This window comes from Pinus tabuliformis, chromosome 4_2 (assembly GCF_031772625.1).
Source record: "Pinus tabuliformis cultivar Carrire ecotype Pingquan chromosome 4_2, CPIR1, whole genome shotgun sequence".
In the NCBI taxonomy this organism is placed as follows: domain Eukaryota; kingdom Viridiplantae; phylum Streptophyta; class Pinopsida; order Pinales; family Pinaceae; genus Pinus; species Pinus tabuliformis.
In genome coordinates, this window is record NC_142304.1 from 774,190,676 (window position 1) to 774,211,441 (window position 20,766).

Sequence of the window (20,766 nt, forward strand, 5' to 3'; positions counted from 1 at the left end):
TGAAGGAACACAAAGGTGTCTCAGGTGGCATAATAGAGCATCCTAGAGATGAAAATCTAGAACTTTCTGACCCTCCAAGAGCGTATGGTATGTGTGGCCAAATTCTGGGTCGTTTTTGTAGAGAAGTGGCCAATCAGAAGTCTCGTGCCCACAAGAGTTGAGCACGGTGGTTAACGCCATGATCGGGGGTCGGCTGAGGCAGTCTGAAACATTATTTGTGTTGCCCTTCTTGTACTTGATATTCAAATGCAATTATTTCAGGTATGTGGACCACTTCTGATGGCGACCATTCTGCAACTTCCCTTGTGTCTATATGAACTGCAGGGGTCAGTGGTCTATGCGGATGACCGTTTCCTTCCCCAAAATGTAATGCTCCCATTGTCGGCAGACCTGCACAATGGAATACATCTCTTTGTCATGAGTGGGTTACTTTCGAACTATGTCTGAAAGTGTCTCACTGTGATATGCCACTAGATTCCCTTGTTGAGTAAGGAATGCCCCAACAGCATAGTCAGAGGCATCCGTCTTGATCTCAAATGGTTGTTGTAAGTTCGGTAATGTGAGCATTGGTGCAGACCAGAGGTGATGTTTCAACTCTGTGAATGCCTTCTGTTGAGATTTATACCAAAAGAATTTTGCTTTCGCTCCTCCTTTAGTGACTTGACTCAAGGGCCAAGTGATATGAGAGAACCCCAACATGAACCTGCGGTAGAAATTGGCAAGATCCAGAAAGTTGCGGAGCTCCGTCAGAGTGGTAGGGGCTGGCCAATCCCGAATGACTTGAATCTTGGCTGGATCCACATGCACCCCCTATTCATCAATAATGTATCCCAGATATTAAACCTGGGTCATGACAAAATTGCATTTATCCAAATTGGCACACAATTTGTGTTGCCGCAATGTTTGGAGAACCTATCGGATGTGGTGGAGGTGTTCTTCCCAACTCTGGCTAAAGATCAGGATGTCATCCAAGTATACCACTACAAATGAGTTGGTGAATGGATGTAATATGTCACCCATAAGCCTCATGAAGGTTGCAAGAGCATTCATCAACCTCAAAGGCATAACCAACCATTCAAAAAGGCCATCCTTGGCTTTGAAGGCAGTCTTCCAAACATCAGAGGGTTCGATTGGTACCTAGTTATAGCCGGACTTCAAGTCGATCTTGCTAAAATATTTTTCCCCCTTGAGTTAGTCCATAAGGTCAACAATCCGTGGGATCGGGTACCTATTTCAGACAGTGATCTTGTTTAGCGCCCGATAGTCAATGCAGAGTCTCCAAGTCCCATCCTTCTTCTATACCAACACGATCGGGCTCCCACAGGGTGATGAACTTGGCCGAATGTGACCTTTCTGCAGCAGCTCCTGAATTTTCCTATTGATTTCATCGTTCTCCAGAACATAGTGTCGATATATTGGTCCATTGGGTAACGATGCACCTAGGTTCAGATCGATGGAGTGCTTGACTTGACAGTGTTGAGGCACCCCTGCGGGGGAGGTGAAGATGTCCTCGTACTCCTCCATGACCTTGTCCATATGTTGTTGTCGTGCGAAGGGGATCTATTTGGAGGTCGTGGCCACCGTCTTCTTATTTCCTTGAGGGAGTATCATTAGGAAAACAAATTTCCCGGTTTTTGAAATGAGCTTATTGCATTGTTTTGCAATAACCAGAGAGATGGCGGTAGGCGGTGCTACCTTTGGTATCCTGTAAAACTTATTTCCCAATGTAACAATAACAACGCAAGGCCTTTACTCATACACAACATGTTGCTTCCATAAGTATGGTTGGCCTAATGATACATCACAAACATCAAGGCGAGTAATGTCACATAATACCTCATCCGTGAAGGGCTTGATGCTGTATGGAAGGCGACATTGTTGGCTCATGTGCAGATCCTGTCCTTGGTGAAGCCACCCGATGGTGTACGGCTATGGGTGTGCTATGGTCAGTAAGCCCAACTGCTTCACGACCTCTACTGTAATGAGGTTCTTTTGGCTCCTGCTGTTGACAATGAATTGTAGCAGGGAACCCTTTACCCACATATGGGAGTAGAAGAGACGCTCCTCCTCTGGATATTCGGGTTCCTCCTTCTGGATCTTTGTGGTGGCGATGATGACGTTGGGCTTCGCATCAATAATCTTCTTCCCTTTTTCATTCCCCTTGTCAGGTTCTGACTCAGAGCCGAAACATGCATATGATTCTAAAGCCTTCAGTTCGGCCAACAGTGACTGCTTGGCCCGACACTCACTTATGTTGTGGGTGGAGCTCTTATGGAACTCACACCACTTTCTCATGTCCTTCTTCGGCTTCGTAGTGTTGTCCTTTGGTTGTGGCCTTGGTGGGTTGTCTTGGGTCTTCTCGCCTTGGCTTTGTCCTTTGTTCTGCGGTTTGGGGGAACCTTTCCCTTGCTTCAGATTCATAGATCCAAAGTCTCGCTTCTTCTATTTAAACTTTTGCTCGATCTTAATGGTGTATCGGTATGCCGTGCCGAGCAAGGAGATGTCCAAGAACCTGGATGTATCTATGTAAGTAGCTGTGGTACTTGAGTACCAAATGTTTCTCAGAATCCTTGATATCGAAGTTCGTGCGAAGGGTATGAAAAACATTGGTAAACTCCGGCACATCTTGGTCCCTTCCCTGCCGCAGCGTGGTCCACTTTATGTATTTGTCCTCATAGCTCCCCACAGGGTAGTACTGCTCCTTGATGGTGTGCCAGAATGAATTCCAAGTGGAAGTGTCTGAAAACAATGAGGGTGTACTTTCATCCTTCTGCTCACAATAGGTTTCCCACTAGTCCTTGATATGGGGAGCGATTTTGAGAAGAGAAAAAGTAATCTTTTCTCGGCTAGAAAAATCACGAACCAAAAAAATCCTTCTAGTAGATTCAACCATTTATCTACTACGTTTGCATATATTTGGCCCTCAAATATGGGAATGTCAAAGTTTACTTGTACCTTAAAAGGTATAGAGCCTCCAGAGTGAGCGTAGGATGTGGATGCGTCGCCGATGGGCAACCGTTGAAGGCTGTAGGCAAAATTATCCATCATCACGTTCCTTTATTTCTCGAGGGCCTCCTCGAGCAATATTTTGATAGGATCTCCTACTCCCTCGTCTTTCTTTTCTTCCCCCATGGGAGGCCGTTGGGATTTCTGAGGTTGGTCTTGCAAAGGTTGACCAGTTCGAGCCCTAACTCCTTATATCCTGACCTCGTTGGGGACATGCAAAGAAAAATGGAGAAAGAGCAGACCGCTCTGATTCAACTGATCCAAATTTAAATAGGAACACAACAAATTACAGATATAACCTTAAATACAGAGATGCAACAGAAATAACACTATCTCTCATTAATATAAAATAATGAAATATGCTTGCAAACAGATTGGAAATGAGACTAGCTCGGGTGATGGTAGCTTATCTCTGAGAAGAGATGTGGCGACTACATGCCTCTGAGCTGCGTTACAATGAGGCTCAAGGGCCTTTTCATTATTGAACAATAAGAGAAAACCCTAAATAACCAAAACCCTAACCCAATGAGATGTAACACCAAGAGTTTATGGGCCCAGTTGGGGTTAGTTGGGTAGCCAACTTTCTAGGTTAGGGTTTTGGTTGTTTAGGGTTTTATCTTATTGTTCAATAATAAAAAGGCCCTTGAGCCTCATTGTAATGTAGTTCAGAGGCATGTAGCCGCCACATCTCTTCTCAGAGATAAGCTACCATCGCCTGAGCTAGTCTCATTTCCAATCCATTTGTAAGCATATTTCATTATTTGATATTAATGAGAGATAGTGTTATTTCTGTTGCATCTCTGTATTTATGGTTATATCTGTAATTTTTTGCGTTCGTGTTTAAATTTGGATGATCCTTTCTTCTTCTAGTTTTAGGATTTGTGAATTTCTTAATTGCAAAGAAGAAGAAGGTGTTTCTTCAATAAATTTAACTAGGGATAATGAAGGAAGAGCTAAATGTGATGGAATAATGGCTTCCTTCCCATAGACTAGGTTAAATGGAGAAGTGCCTATAGAGGTCTTCTAAGTTATCCTATCAATCCATAGAGAAAATATTAAAGCTTTGTGCCAGTTTCTTTGATTTTGATCTACAGTTCTTTTGATTATTCTAAGGAGATTAAGGAGATTTTTATTAGTGGATTCTGGCAAACCATTTCCCCGGGGATAGTAATTTGCAGAATATTTGAGTTTAAAACCTCTCCTAATTGCAAATTCAATCATACTGGTACCTGAAAAATAAGATGCATTATCAAATATAAGTGCAGAAGGCAAACCAAATCTTGTAATGATAAATTGATAATTAAATTCAATAACAGATTTAGAATTGACTACCTTTAGTGAAATTGCTTCCACCCACTTAGTGAAGTAATATGTATCAGTGAGAATATATCTATGTTGTTTAGAAGAATGAGTAACGATCTCACTTATGATATCTAGTTCCCATTGTTTGAAAGGTTGTTCGATGTTCATTGGCTGCAGAGGCAAGGTTGGTATCTGTTGTCTTCCAGAAGCAGTTTGGCATGTTTTGCATTTTCTTACGTAGGCGTGAGTATCTTTGAAGAGAGTAGGCCAGTAGTATCCAATGTGTAAGATTTTGTGTGTAGTAGTATCTCCTCCAAAGTGTCCACCTGTTGGTCCATCGTGAAGCACCTACAAAACCGTTTGTGCTTCATATTTTTCAAGGCATACTAACAGTATGGAATCATAGTTTCTCCTAAATAACACGCTATCAACAACCTCATAATGACTTGCTTTTAATCGTAAAGCTCTTTTTCTTTTATAATTTAGTTTAGGAGGAGCATATCCATTTTTCAGATAAAAAATTAGATCAACATATTGTGAATCAACATCAATTACACTTACCTCAAAAATGTGTTCATTTTTACCCTTGTCCCCTTCGGCTGGTATGTTGGATTCTCCTGTAAGTAGTTTGCAGAAACCTTACCCTCTGACAATTTTGGCTGGTTTTATTTCAATATCATACTCTTGCAAAGCTGTTACCCAATTTTCTCTCTTTTCTCTTAATTCTTTCTGCATTAGTAATTGTCTCACTGCTGGGAATGGGACTATTACTTTCGTGTGTGTTTTTAAAAGAAAAGGTCTAAAATGCTTTATAGATTTATATACAAAAAATGCTTGTTTTTCTACTTCTGAATAATTCAATTCAGCACCCTGAAAATTTGAACTGAAAAAAGATATGGGTGCTTCAATTTTTTGATTATTAATTTGTGTCAAAACAATAACATAAGATGTTGAAGAAGCAAAGGTATATAAGATGAAATGATCAGAGAAATTCAGAGTATTTAAAAAAGGGGAATTGATAATTGTCTGTTTGATTAAATCAAATCCTTTCTTTTCATGATGACCCCATTTAAAAACTACGTGTTTCTTAATCATTTGTTGTAACGAAAAAATAATTTGTGAGATATCAGGGACAAACCTTTTGACAAAATTGATCTGTCCAAAGAATGATTGCATTTTTTTTTTATTATATGGTGGAGAAATTTCTTTCATTCTATCATGGTCAATGTAAATTACATGTTTTGACACAATGAATCCTAAAAGTTTCCCTTCACTAAGAGCGAAAAAATACTTTTTCGGATTTAATGAAATATCATATTTTCTACAGCGTTCAAAAATTTGTTTTAAGTCCTAAAAATGACTATTTCTGTTCTTTGAATAAACAATAATGTCATCCAGATAAACAACAACCATTTTATTTAACAGACCTTTGAAAGCTATATCCATGGCTCGTTGGAAAGTGGCCCCTGCATTTATTAAACCGAATGACATTTTTTGGTAGGCATAAGTTCCCCATTTGGTTCTGAAAGTAGTCTTTAACCTATCATCTGGGTGGACAATGATTTGATTGTATCCTGAGAAACCATCAAGGAAAGACATAAGTTCGGAACCAACAACTGATCGTAAAATCTGTTCCATAGTGGGTAGTGGGAAATTATCCTTTTGACTGGCTTTATTAAGATTCCTAAAATCTATACAAATGCGGATATCACTGTTTTTTTTCCTCACATGTACCAAGTTGTAAACTCGTCTTAAATTCGTAAAAGGAAAAATCATTTTAGGCTTAAGGAGTTTATTCAATTATGTTTTGATTTGATTTTCTAAGTTCGGATGAATTTTCCTTAATTTCTGTTGGACATGTTTATCGTTTGATATCATCGGGATTGTATGTTGAATGATGGAAGTGTCGAATGCTTTGAGATCTTCATAACTCCAAGCAAAGACATCCTTATATTTTTTAAACAAATGAATGAAGGATAATCTTTCTTTAGACGAGAGACCAAGTCCTAAATTGACGTTCTGAGGTTTAAGATCTGTCCCAAGATTTATTAATTCAAATCTCAAAGTTGAAATCTGTAGTTTTGAATTAGTAACTCTTTTAAATCTATCTTTTAAATCAGAGAGGTCCTCAAGTTTAACTACATATTTGGTTATAGGATGATACTTGATTTTTTGTTTTAATTGATTGTCATGTTCATCTTCATCAATTATTTGGTCATCGTATAATTTTTCAGAAGTTAAGAAGCTTAAAATGTCTTCATCATCATTAAATACCCACCAATTGGTGATATTATCGGGAATGGATGGCCTAAAGATTAATTCTACAAAAAATCTATCGGGACTATAATCTTCGTATGGGATCAATTTTGATGCAACGTTAGCAAGAAGGTCAGTGCTGGCATTTTGAATCCTAAGAATAATAGAAATGATAAACACTAAAAAATGTGAAGAGAGAGAATAAACCAAAGATTGATAATGCTTCAAGTGTGTAGAGATATAATGCATCACATTTCTTACTTGTTTAACTACAATTTCTGAATCTCCATAAAATTGAAGGTATTTAACGGGAAGGCTAATTGCTTTATACATACCTTGGACCAATGCCTCATATTCTGCAATATTATTTGTTCATTTGAATTCCAATCTACAAGTTAGCATTGTCTTCACACCTTCAGGATTAATCAATATGCAACCTGCTCCTGCACCATCACTTGATTTCGACCCATCAAAATATAATGTCCATAATAAAGAACTAACTAATTGTTTTTCTAACATATTTACACATCTGGAAAAGTCTGTCTGTGAAAATTTTTCAATTTGAGAAGTTACAGAACTACTCATAAATGGTGATATTTGTGCTTTAAAATTCTCAAAAAATGATTCAGTAGAGTAGTTTCCAAGAATGTTGTTATTAAATTCTACTACTTCATTTTTACCTTCCAAATCTGCTACTAAATGTTTCATGTGTTTTTCTCAGTTGATTCATATTTTATTCGGCTTTCCATTAAATGGGAGCCATAAGTGAGACAAATTAGTGGAAAAATAACCGCGTAGTTTTTATGACCAATCTCTACTAAGAATTAAATCGTAGAAATCTGGGATATCAACAACAAGTATATCAATTATTTGACAAACTTTAGGATTCGAAGATAATCTAATAAGAACTGAATTTATTTCTCCCATGAATTTGTATTTTGTCCTATCGAGTTGCACAATGTGAAATGCAGTTTTCTGGGATGACATATTTAATTTCAGACAAACTGAATACGACATGATATTCGAAGAAGCCCTTGAATCTACTAAGCAGTTATGTACATTTTTATTAAATATTTCAAAAGTCAAAAGAAAAGGAGGGGTATGTGAGTTAGACTTGTCACCTACCAGAATAGCATCAGAGGAATCGAATAATGAATGACTAGGAAGTTTACCCGTTTCGTAGAGGCTTTGGATACCACAATATCACGAAGACGAGAAGCAGGTACTGCATTCAATTCTTTCAGTAAAAATTTTGTTGTTGTTTGAGTGAAGGGAAATGTTTGCTTTTATTTTCTTCATATCTTCAACTATATTGTACTCAATAGTATGTGAAACTACTAAGGTTCTCAGTGAAGATGGAGAATTGGATGAAGACGAAATTACTTTGGGGGAAGTGGAAGTGGATTTTTTAACAACTTTATCTTTAGCAGTGGAAGTTGAAGGTTTCTGTTTTTGAATTGGTTGTATAGGATCAACTGGACCTTTACTTCTTGTGCTAACAGGTAATGCTTCATATTCATTTTCAATATCAAAAATAGGAAGAATAGATTCCCACATTCCATTTAAGTCAGCTATTTGTTCATCTTGGGATTCATTAGCAGAAAATGTTGCTTCCTCCTTATCTTCATCATCAATTTCTGCATTAGAGATCGTGTTTGGAGGTTGTGGATTAGGTGGCTGATTTCTTCTGAATGTTCTAAAAGGTTTTTTGGAAGAAGATTCAACTACTTGTTTTTTGATCTCTACCATCTCGTTAGACAAAGTTTTAAGGACTTGTTGCAAGATTTCAAGATCAAAGGGATCTTTAGGTGCTTTCTTTTTAGCTTCATCCTTAATTGTAACTCTTTTTATTTTTTTGTCTTCCTGATCTTTTTTCTTTTCTAGTGCATTTATCCTTTTCTCTACAGACACAACTTCTTTCATTTTTTCTACCAAGGTATTTTTATCAGCTTTATCTACAAAAATTGCTATGTTAGAAGGAAGAGATGAAATATACCATTCAATTTGTACATCAACACCAGGTCTAGAAGTAGTTGAGATTTTATTTAACAATCTGTTAAATCTGGAATTGAAATATTTTATCTTTTCCCCTAAATTCATTTTTAAATTGGAAAGGTCATTAATAAGAGATGCCATTGAGCGATCATCACCAAATTTAGTCAAAAATAGTTCTTCAAAAATATCCCAACTAGTAATAGAATTAGCTAGTAATGAAAAGTAACAAGACCCAGCTGATCCTGTAAGAGTGTATGGGAATAATCTAACAACAACGTCTTCTTCATCTACCTCATTAAGATTGATGACTAACATATAATTATGAAGGTTCTCTTCAATAGGTGACCCATCATTAGGATTGAATTTGGGAAGCCATTCTTCAGGATGTTTTAGTAGAGGATGAAGTGGCGTTGGCATTTGAACAGCTCGCAGATTGGACCATGGTCTAGCTGCCATTATAACAGTTGGGGAGGTGGATGTGATGAAAGAAGAACTGGTAGCTGTAATAGTACTGCTTGAGGCAACACTAGTTGTTTGTGTAGAGGAAATGGAAATAGATGAAGTGATTGGTAGAGAGAAAGGAAATGAAAAAGGAAGAAATGGAGATGTTGGTGAATGAGAGAATGAGGTAATCTCACTAGTAGATGTTTGGGAATCTGATGTATCAGTTTTCGTTCGGTGGGATTGAAGTGGAAATTCAAATGGTGAGATGCCAAGTTTTGCACTTCGGGATTGAGTTAAGACACCAGTTCCTTGAAAAATAGAAGTTATAATTCCTTCAGAAACTTTAGATGATTCAAACTTTTCTGCTCAAATGGAGATGTCTTCCAATTTCTTTATCAAAGCTGTAATTTCTGGTGATTCTGGAGTATAATCTGCATGGGTAATACCTCAGGAAGTATTCTAGGAGACTTGGGAGGTGATTGTACAACTCCTGATCTAAAAGTAGGAGATTTTGGAGGGGATCTGGAAGTTGTAGGATATTTGGAGGGAGAATGACCCTTGGAATCGCCTTTTGTTTTTGGATTGGACTTACTTTCCATTCATAGTCTGCATGCCCTCCTTCTAGCGCCAAAAAGTGTTGAGGCCTCAAAAATCGCTGCTTCAACATAGGGGGAAAACCACCTGGTCTGGACCTTAAGACAACTCCTTTTCCGTTTAGGTAGTGGCTCCGACTGGGGATAATGGGACCAGTTTCCCAATGAAAGGTGATTGAATGAATGTATAATGCTTATAGTGGAGTGAAATAAATGGATTTGCAACAATGAATCAAATGGAAAACATATGCATTAATTTACTCTATAACCCGAGATTATTTAGCATTTATCTAGATGTGATCTATAATGATTTTCCTTAGTAAATAACAATATAGATTGATAAAACACCAATGGAAATGAAAATATTTCAAGATGATTATGTTGATTAAATAGTTAATCAAAATAATGTGTATAACTCATATCGCATTTAGAATATCAAAGCAAATTATTTAACAGGCATTTAAAAATATCAATGGCATCATGATCATAAATGAATACATGTAACACTGTTCTTTAAACACCATGTAATAAGCAATCTGAAAATATAAATTCACTATTTATTTATGAACAAAACAGAGGTACAAAGATAGAAATACTAGGTGTAGGTTGCTCAACTCATAAAAGAAATAGCAACAGTTTATTCCTTCCCACAAAGATGATTCCAAGAGTATAGTAGTGCAACTTCTCAAAATTCTTTATGAAAATTCCTAAACAATGTTCTGACTTATATAGTTTTTCTCTATACTAGTTATTAAGCTATTCGCGCTAAGAGTGCATATTGAACCAGTCATTTTATTGAGAAAAGGATTAAAGTACAATAGTGGGAGCTTTCGTAAGCCTTTTTTCATAAAATTCAGGACCTTTATTTCATACAACAAGCAATCTTAAATAGCAGAAAACGACTCAATCTATTGTGCAAAGCATTGAGGGCATTTAAACAAATCCCCTCAATATGCTTAAAGAAAAACAAATTTTTGGTAGAAATTTTCTGAAAGTGATTTGTTGTCTTCATCGGTTTTGTTTGTTCCATTGGATTATTTGGATGTTGTCTGTCTGTTTGAATTGAACTGTCACTTATCAACACAACTGTCTTCTTCTGTCATGTAACTGAACATGAAAACACGAACCGATAAGTAAAAACTAATGAGAATGATAAGCGAGTTTTATTTGAAACAAATCACTTTTTGCAGGAAATCAGGAAAAACATAAAGTCGTAATAAATTCCAAGCACAACCATCGTGGAGAGTAATGCGGAGTGAGGTCTATGGTAAGACAAGTCAGACTTTTACGGTCTTATGGCAGATCACAATCACTTTTAGACCAGGAGTTAAATTATCACCATATTTCAAGCAAGGAGAATCCCTACTGAAATAGACAAAAATCTGAATAAGACCAAATCACAATCGGAATGGGAAGACGAGGAATGGCTTAAGGTCTATGACTTTTGTGATTGCATGGACACGGGAATTTATGGATTCAATTGTATAATCTCGTCGAGTTCGGTTATATCACATATCGCAATAACAGAGATGTACAACGTCAACAGTCTTGAAAGATTTTCGATTTGCGATCTGCGAGATGATGACAGGGATGACGTGGCAGATGGCCTCGACCTTATCGCATATCGCAATCGCATTTGGCAGGAGTCTTTGGAACAGGCGGCATGGATAAAAGAATTGCAATAGTCGCAGGCGTGATATTTTTATGAATTGACATATAATTTTTATCGGGTCCAGGGCTTATCGCAAATTGTAATCGACATGCGAAAAGTTTAAGACTATGACTCTTGCAATTGCGCAGATGTGTGGATTTATGAATTGGAGTGAATAATCCCGTCGAGTCCGAGGCTTTATCGCAATCGCAACCAGCATGAGTAAGGACCCTTTAGTAACTGCGATAGCTCCGGACGCAGGGAATTTATGGAATGGATTTTATAATCCCGTCAGGTCCGGGCTTTATCGCATATTGCAATCGGGATAAAGCGGAAGTATGAACTTAAGCTTTTTGGAACGTTTTGTGATAGCCATGGACGCAGGGAATTTATGATTGCAATGGATAATCCCGTCAGGTCTGGGGCTTTATCGCATATCGTAAAAGAGATAGGTAGTAGGACTTGCGCAATGGTTCTTGTGATTGTGCGGACGCGGTATTTTAATGAAGTGAAGTTGATTTTCCTGTCGGGTCCGGGCCTAATCGCAATCGCAATGGAGCTAAGGTTAAGACTTAAGTTTTTGGAACTTTTGCGATAGTCACGGATGTGGGATTTTAATGAATTGTATTGAATAATCCCTGTGGGTCTGGTTTATATCGCAATCAGAATGGAGTTGGCAGAGGGGTCTTTTCTTTATGAAACTTTGTTTATTTGCGATGCGGGGGAGTCTTAGCCTTTAGAAACTTTGTGATGCAAGATTTGAATGAGTCAGAGTTTATAAAGATAAAATCTTTGGGAATTAAAAACTCTGATTATTTTTTTGTTTTTTTATTATTATGAAATAACCCATATTTTTTAATACTTAAGGTTTTTTAAGCCTAAGTATAGTTTTGGTCTCGGGGGCTATTAAAATTTGGTTTTTTGGATAATCAAGGTTTAATACTTGGGTTTTAATTAAAAAGCCTAAGTATTAAACTTTGGTTATAGTTCCTTATTAACATTTTTTATGTTGATTTTCTAAAACTAAAGGCTCCCTAATTTAATATAATAAATTTCATAGGAATTTTTTAATATATTAAAATGTGGATTGTTGAACAGTATAACAAGCACTTATAGGAAGATAGGATTATGTTGATTGACTTTAGATGTAGTACTAGAAGGGGATGTTTCCGAAGTACTAGTTTTGATAGTTTGCATATTTTTATTCTTGCAATGTCCAAGTGTTGCCTCTGGAGGTAAAGGAGGAAATATTTGCATCCTACAATATACCACCTTGGTAAACCAAGGATTTACGTACGCGCAAACAATATCCCCGAATGATGTGTTCAGTGTATCACAATGTGCAAGGCAGTTGACTCAGTACCTATGGTGGTATAAAAACCTATAGGGGACTTCCAAAATATACTTGGAGGTGCATGAAAGCTCAGTTTGTAGTAGTGTTGTCTAATGTGTCTTGTATGATAGGAAGCATTCCCATATGATTTTCATGGATGGAGCGCCATCCGATATACCTGAAGGTATGTGGAGAATGATCTTATACACTTACGTATGTGGAATACTGACTACCTCCAGAATGTAACACAGACAAAGAACAATAGCTCCTATGTTTAAAGACGTCGAAATATTAGTTTCTATAGTATCAAATGTGTTCCAGCCATGAAATTTCGTGAAGAGGCTAGAATACATGAGATCTCCAAAACCCATAAATCCTTTTTGGAAATTCCACCTAGAGATGACTTAATTAGATTATTAACCATTTTTTTAATATTTCCTAAGTCTAAACTTAGGAAAACTGGTTAATTAATCATAATTAATTAAGTCAAGGTGAAAATTCTCTAGAAAATCACACAGATCGATCCATAAATGATCTAAGCCATTGATTAAGATTTAATCTTGGCCATTGGAGTCCCAACATGAAGATATAAGAAGGGATTGATGTGGTGATGAGAATATACCAAAGTCACTTGGAGAATTTGATTTTCCGAAGTAATAGCAGACACTTATCGGAGAGTTCGAGCTTCAGTGAGGAAGCAGAGACAATGATCTAGAGGAATTTTTCAAGATCCGAAGAGGCCGCAGCAAGGAGGCCGAGTTATTCCCAGTGAGGCAGTGGAGAGGACTGTGCAGTTGCTTCATAAAAGCAATTCAATTTGGTTGGAGGAAAAATCAATTTAGCTTCCAAAGTCCAGGAAAGCCTTACAAAGGGTCAAAGAATCAATTTCCTCAGGAGAGACAGGTAGAACGACTTCATCAGAGGAAGTTCTAGGCTTATATGTCCAAGGGTCTACGCAAGCATTCTGCAGAGGGTCCAGGAGGATGAATTTTATGAAAGAAAGTTGTGTCAGGGTTGCTTGTGGAAGAAGGGAAATTCTCTTAAATAATTTTGGCGAGATTTTATTGCTGTGGATTTCTAGTTTCAAGCATCTAGATTGTACTCATAATTTCATTGCTACTTAATAATAAAAACCCTCATCTACTGCACTAGTTTTCCCAAGTTGGGTTTTTTTGAGGACAATTGTCCAAAAATAACAGTGTCATTTTTATGTGTGTGTGTGTGCTATATTTTTTTAGTTTCCAATGCTAATATTTTTGTAGTATTTTGTTTGTGACAATCACAGTGTGAATTATTTGGTATTTTCTGTAGCAATCTGCAAATAGATTGTTATATAAATTAACAATTAGGAAAATAATTTCAAGTTGCTATGATAGATTAAATTTTCACATGGTATCAAAGCATGAGTGATTAGCTAGGAAGCTCAAAAGCAAAAGAGGGAATTTCACTATTTAGTAGGAGTAGCAGGCCGAAATTCCTAGAGGCAACTCAGTCCATTGATAGGCATGTCGAATTGTTATGGAAAAAAATTCGATTTTCAATTGTAGGGTTGCAAAAATGTCTAATTGCCCAAGATTGTGATTCCAGTAGTCAGAGGGAGTAGCAGTTGCTCAATTTTTCGCTGAGCATATTTATGGTTGGACACAGGTTTTGCTACAGTTGCAGTAGCAGAATCAATGTTGAGTGGAAGAGAAAAGCACACACAACAGAGGGAAAATTTCTCTCAGGGAATTTTGAGTCTCAGAAGTTTGATTTTTCCAGGCAGATTGGCAGTAGCAGCTAGCATATCTGTGCATTCTAGAAGGGAGTGTGAGTATCAGAGCAACAACCAAGCAGAAGGAAAGAGGGAGTTTTTAACAGATTCAGAGATGGCCACAACAGGACTTAGAGATCAGGATAGGTTCGATGGAGCTTCCAACTATGTTATTTGGAAGGCTAAGATGTCCTTCCTTCTAGATGACTAAGGCCTGAAATCCAACATAGATAATGTGGTGGCAGTTCCCCAAGATGCGGATCAAGTCAAATAATACAGGAAGGAGATGGCGAATGTGAAGTGGTTGATATTGGATGGAGTCTGAGATCATATAGTCTCACATATAACGGCTAAGGGAACGACCAAAGAGATGTGGGATGCTCTCTCCACACTATACCAGGGTATCTCTGAGCAATGGAAGATGTTCCAGGAATAAAATATTAGATGCATCATAATGCAGAAGGGGGAAGGCATAGATCCCTTTCTCACTAGGATTTAGGAGGTCTGAGACGAGCTAACAACTATTGGGGCAACACCTCAACCTTCAGAGCTAGTACGATTGACACTAAACAATGTTTTAGAGGATTGGAAAGTCTTCATCCAAAGAATATTGGGCAGAGATATGCTACTAGGATGGGACAAAATGTGGGCTGAATTACAACAGGAGGAGTTGAGGTGAGATCTGCTAGTAGGATTTAACTATGTATAGCAATTACCTGTAAATGAATTCTTAAAACATAAAATATACAATGGTGAGAACATAAAACAAATACATAGATATTTCCCCTAGATCCCAAAACAAGGACTACCATATTGATTTTTCATTATGTTCCTTTCAATGTTACAATACATATGTATATATGTCGAAGCATTCGTAAACCTGAATCCATTAACCCTGGATAGAACATAACTATAGTTCCCTTGACCGGATCTACAAAATACAATCGACAAAAAACCATCATGCCCAAAACCATGTACAAAACCCATGCACAAAACCATGTGCAAAACCCATACACAAAACCATGGGTAGGTCTGTTCACCATCTTTGGGTCCGCATATATAACGAAAGAAAAAATTGCTGGGGCGTCGCCCCGAACCCCATGTAGGGGGGCTACCGCCCCCTTGTTGCGCCTGATGCAATGAACATGGGCAGCTTACAACCCCCTTGTGACCCCCCCCCACGCGTGCGACTAGTCGTGGAAAGAATATAAGACACACCCAACATTCTCCCACTTGTTTTCTTTTCGATAAAGGGGGTCATAGGAGAGCTTAGTCATTGGTCCATCCCTACAACACCCATTGTTTATATACACCAAGAAAACTTCTCCATGCTCACAGACTTCGTCAATGCATCTGCAACATTATTCAAAGTGTCCAACTTTACTAGCAACACCTTTTTGTCCTCAACCATATCCCTCACAAAGTGATATTGAACATCAATGTGATTTTTCTTTGAATGATAAGAAGGGTTCTTTACCAAGGAAATTGTGCTTTGGCTGTCACAGTCTATCCTTACAACTTTTTGTACTAACGTCATACTTGAACACAATCCCTGCAACTAAACTACTTCCTTTCTTGCATGAGTGGCTTCCATGTATTCTGCCTTTACAATTGAAAGTGCCACTACAAACATTCTCTTGCTCATCCAACTGACTACTCCTCTAAATAGGTTAAATACATACCCACTTGTAGATCTTCTTCGATCCAGATCTCCAGCCCTGTCTGCATCAAAAAAGCCACGGATGTCCAAAACTCTGTCCAATATTGGTATTCGTTGGTAGCACATACCATAATCACTAGTGCCACACAAATACTTGAAAACCCGCTTCACTATTGTCCAATGCTCCTTCCCTGGTTTGGACATAAACCTGCTCAATATTCCCACTACATGTGAAATGTCTTGTCTAGTACAAATCATTGAATACATCAGGCTACTGACTGCACTTGCATATGGAACATGGGACATGTCCTCTTCCTCTTCTTGTTTCTCAGGACACTATTCAATAGATAACTTTACACCTACAAGAATAGTAATCTTCAGCGGTTTACTATGTTGCATATTAAACCTCCGCAGTATTGTCTCAACACACTTCCTCTAGTTTAACCAAAGCTTCCTCTTTCCCAGATCTCATTTAATTTCCATGCGCAAAATACAGTTTGAAGCACCAAGATCCTTCATGTCGAATTTGGAGGACAATTGTGTCTTGAAATCTTAGATAATTTATTTTTCATTTCCAATCAACAACATATCATCCACCTACAAGACTAAATAAATAACACAGTCACCAAATAATTTAAAATATACACACTGATCCGCTTTTCTTCTGGTGAAGCCAATCCTCATATGTATGTATCAAATTTCTGATACCACATCCTTGGTGACTGTTTTAACCCATACAAAGAATTTTTTACCCTGCATACCAATTCTTTCTTACCCTTCATCGCAAAACCTTCAAGTTGCTTCATGTAGATCTCTTCTTCCAGATCCCTGTGAAGAAATGTTGTCTTCACATCCATCTATTCTACCTCAAAATCAAAGTAGCAACAACAGATAAAAGTAATCTAATAGAAGATAACTTGGCAACAAGAGAAAAAATATCACCAAAATCGATTCCCGAAACTTGGGAATAACCTTTTGTTACCAACCGAGCTTTGTATTTTTCCACCTTGTCTTTTGCATCCATCTTCTTCTTAAACACCCATTTGTTTCCATTGGTTTTCCATCCAGCCGATAGCTCCACCAGATCCCAAGCCTCATTTTTGTCCAAAGATGTTATTTCATCAACCATGACCTCTTTCTAGAGTTTTCCATCCTCTAAATCTATTGCCTCCCTGACAGTTCTGGGATCATCATTAGTAATAGATAAAGAAAAATGTGAATAGAAAGTAGATGGACTATACCTTTATGACTTCCTTCTCTACTGATCTTCTCAAAGTTGGAATTTGTGGCTCTTCATCTTTTGATCTTTGTTTTGCTATAGAGTTTGATTCTTCCTCCTTTAGCTCAAACTCTATCTCCTCAGGTTCCTTTGGTAGGAATTCATGTTTAATAACATATTTCAACCTCTCTAAACACCACATCTCGATTGTACACAACCTTCCTTGTTTCTGGGTTCCGAAGCTTATAACCTTTTAAACCATCCTTATACCCAATAAAGATGCACCTTTAGATTTACTATCCTACTTGGTTCTTTTCTCTTTTGGAACATGTACATTTGCATCACAATTAAATACCCTCATATGTGAAAGAGAGGGTTTCTTACCAGTCCATACCTCATGCAGAATCTTATCCTACAACGTTGATGAAGGTGATCTATTAACTAGGTAACATGCAGTCTCCACTACCTTTGCCCAGAATTCCTGTCCTAACCCGATACCACTAAGCATGTTTCTTGCATTTTCCATCTTTCTACAACTCCATTTTGCTAAGGTGTGTATGGAGTAGTATTCTATCGTGATATGCCACACTTATTACATAACTCTTCAAATTCCTTCTTGTAGAACTCTCCACCATTATCTTTCCTCAACACCTTGATCTTCTTCTCTGTCTGATTTTCCACCAGAGCCTTAAATTCTTTAAACCTGTTAAAGACTTCAGATTTCTTCTTGAGGAAATATATCCATGTATTCCTTGAGAAGTCATCTATAAAGGAGACATGCTACACAGACTTACCCAGTGATGGAACCGACACAGGTCCAAACACATCACTGTGCACAAGCTCTAATATGCTTTTTGCCCTCTTAGAACCAGAGGGGAAACTCACCCAATTTTGCTTCCCATATATACAATGTTCATAAAAATTGAAATCAGAGAGCAAGTAGACATACATTCTACCATACCATTAACATTCATATTCAAATGCCCTTCTCTCCTGTATGTCCAAGCCTTTGATGCCATAACATGGTATTTTCTCTAGAGACCGTTAGGTTTTCTGCTCCACTTTCAGGAACCACAAAACTGTTGTACCCATCAATAATAGTGCTACCCAGAAGGTTGTACAAAGTTCCAATACGAACTCCTCACATCAAAATGGGTGCTCCCTGAACCATTTTGCAGGTATCTTTCTCGAACACTGTTTTTATACCTGCATCATCCATCTTGCTTACATAAATCGGATTTATGGCCAATGCAGGAATATGTAGAACACCAAGAATTTTTATAATCCTTCCACCTTGCAACTTCAGCACAACTTTTCCGCGTCCAATGATTCTAGCCTTCATATAATCCTTAAGAAGACATCACCACCATCATATTTAGCATACTTGCAGAACCACTACCTATGGGGAGTGAAGTTAAAGGATGCACCTGAGTCAATCAACCATGCCTCATGATCTACATGTGTGCTTAAAGAGGAAGCCAAGTACATAACCCCACCTTCATCTGAGGTGGTTTTCATGTCTTCAGAAGGAGCATCATCAGATCCCTTTCCTTTCTCAGGAGCTTTAGATTTATAGTCCTTTTTGTAGTGCCCTTCCTTTCCACATTTCTAACATAGCTTTATAGGTTTTCTTGGAGATTTAGATCTCCCACTTGAGGACTTATTTTTATTTTTGTTCTAGTACCATCCTCGTACAAACAAGGCATATCCATTCTGGTTCTCCATATTTTTCCAACTCATCTCCTCTGATAGCAAGGACGAGACTATTTCATCAAACTTCAAGGTAATTGTATTGATACCTATTGCAACAACCTGACTATCCCACAAATACGGTAGAGAACACAACAAACTGATGCACTTATCTTCGTATGAAATTTTTATATCAATAGATAAAAACTGGCTTAGCACAGTATTAAAGACATTTAGATGTTGTGTCATCGAGTCTCCATCCTTCATCCTCAAGTTATACAACTTTTTTCGTAGGAATAATTTGTTCACCAGAGACTTAGGTTGGTACAAATTTCCTAACTTGAACCACAAATCCTTCATCATAGCTTCCCCTGATACATTCAACAATACTGAATCTGAGATACACAACTGTATCATGCTCTTTTCCTTCCGATCCAACTTCACCCAGTCTTTTGCTGACATTGTCGTTGGTTTATTACCCGGATCTATTGTGATCCAATGATCTTTATCCACTAGTAGATCCTCCATCTTGAGCTTCCACAACTCAAAAATCTAACCATTAAATTTCTCGATCTCTATCTTTCCACTGCTTTCCATTTTCTTTCACCGCAAGAATCGATCCCGCATATGTCCCACTGAACATGGTCTACCATAGGCCCGAGCAAAACCCCTCAGTAGCAAAGGCATACCCTTGAAGTCGAAACAAATATGACACCAAATGTAGGTTTTAACCCTATACAATAATTACCTGCAAACGAATTCTTAAAACAAAAAATATACAATGGCAAGAACATAAAATAAATACACAAAGATTTTCCCCTGGATCCCAAAACTGAGACTACCAGATCGATTTTTCATTCCTTTCAATGTTACAATACATATATATACATGCCAAAGCATTCATAAACCCCAATCCATTAACCCTGTATTAGAACATAACCATAGTTCCCTTGATCGAATCTACAAAATTCCATAGGCCGAAAACCAGCATGCCCAAACCCATGCACAAAACCATGGGTAGGTTCGCCCACCATATTTGGGTCTTCCCCCCATCCTAGTCGTGGAAAGAATATAACACACCCAACAATGTGGCCCTTGCATCAAAATATCACAGTCAAGGGTAGGGGGAGCAGAAGAAGAAGAAGAAGAAGAAGGACCTATCTAAGGTAAAGTGTTTCAGGTCTGGTGAGTTTGACCACTACAATACCCAGTATCCTCTCAGAAAGAAGGACAAGTAGGAGAAGCAGGACCAAGAAACAACACATGCTGAGATAGATAGGTTGTCCTCCAGGTTGGAGGAAGACTTCATGATGATGGCAACCATACCTCCAGGAGTGAGGTGGGGTGACTTGGAGTTGAAGCCCTAGAGAGATACAATGATTGGGAAGGGTCGTTGAGAAGTCCACCTCATGGATCATTACCTAGATAGATGGGCCCATAATATTCATTAGCAGGATGTATCATTGGAAATTGATGCAATTAGTACCATAGTGACAATTGCAGACTAATAACAATCAGATGTTGAGAAGTGCAGTGCAGTGTTGCCAGCAGAGCAGGTGGCTCAGTGGCAAAGTCAGCAGCAACGTGGATTCCTCAGTGACAGTATAGATGCTAGTAGCATGCAAAGACTCGGGAGATAGATGCATCATACTGAACACAAATGATTGATTATTTTGGATGCTTCTTAGTTGCAGTTGCAACAACAACATATGAGAGGGGCTTGTAGTGCAAATGCAAAGTTGGAAGAAGTATGGCAGTGCCAACAGTAACACAGATGCAACATTCGAGTTATGTAGTGGTTGGTGGGAAATATGTCCATACATTAGCAGCGTGCCATGAGCTGATACAGAGACAAAGTGTTGTGG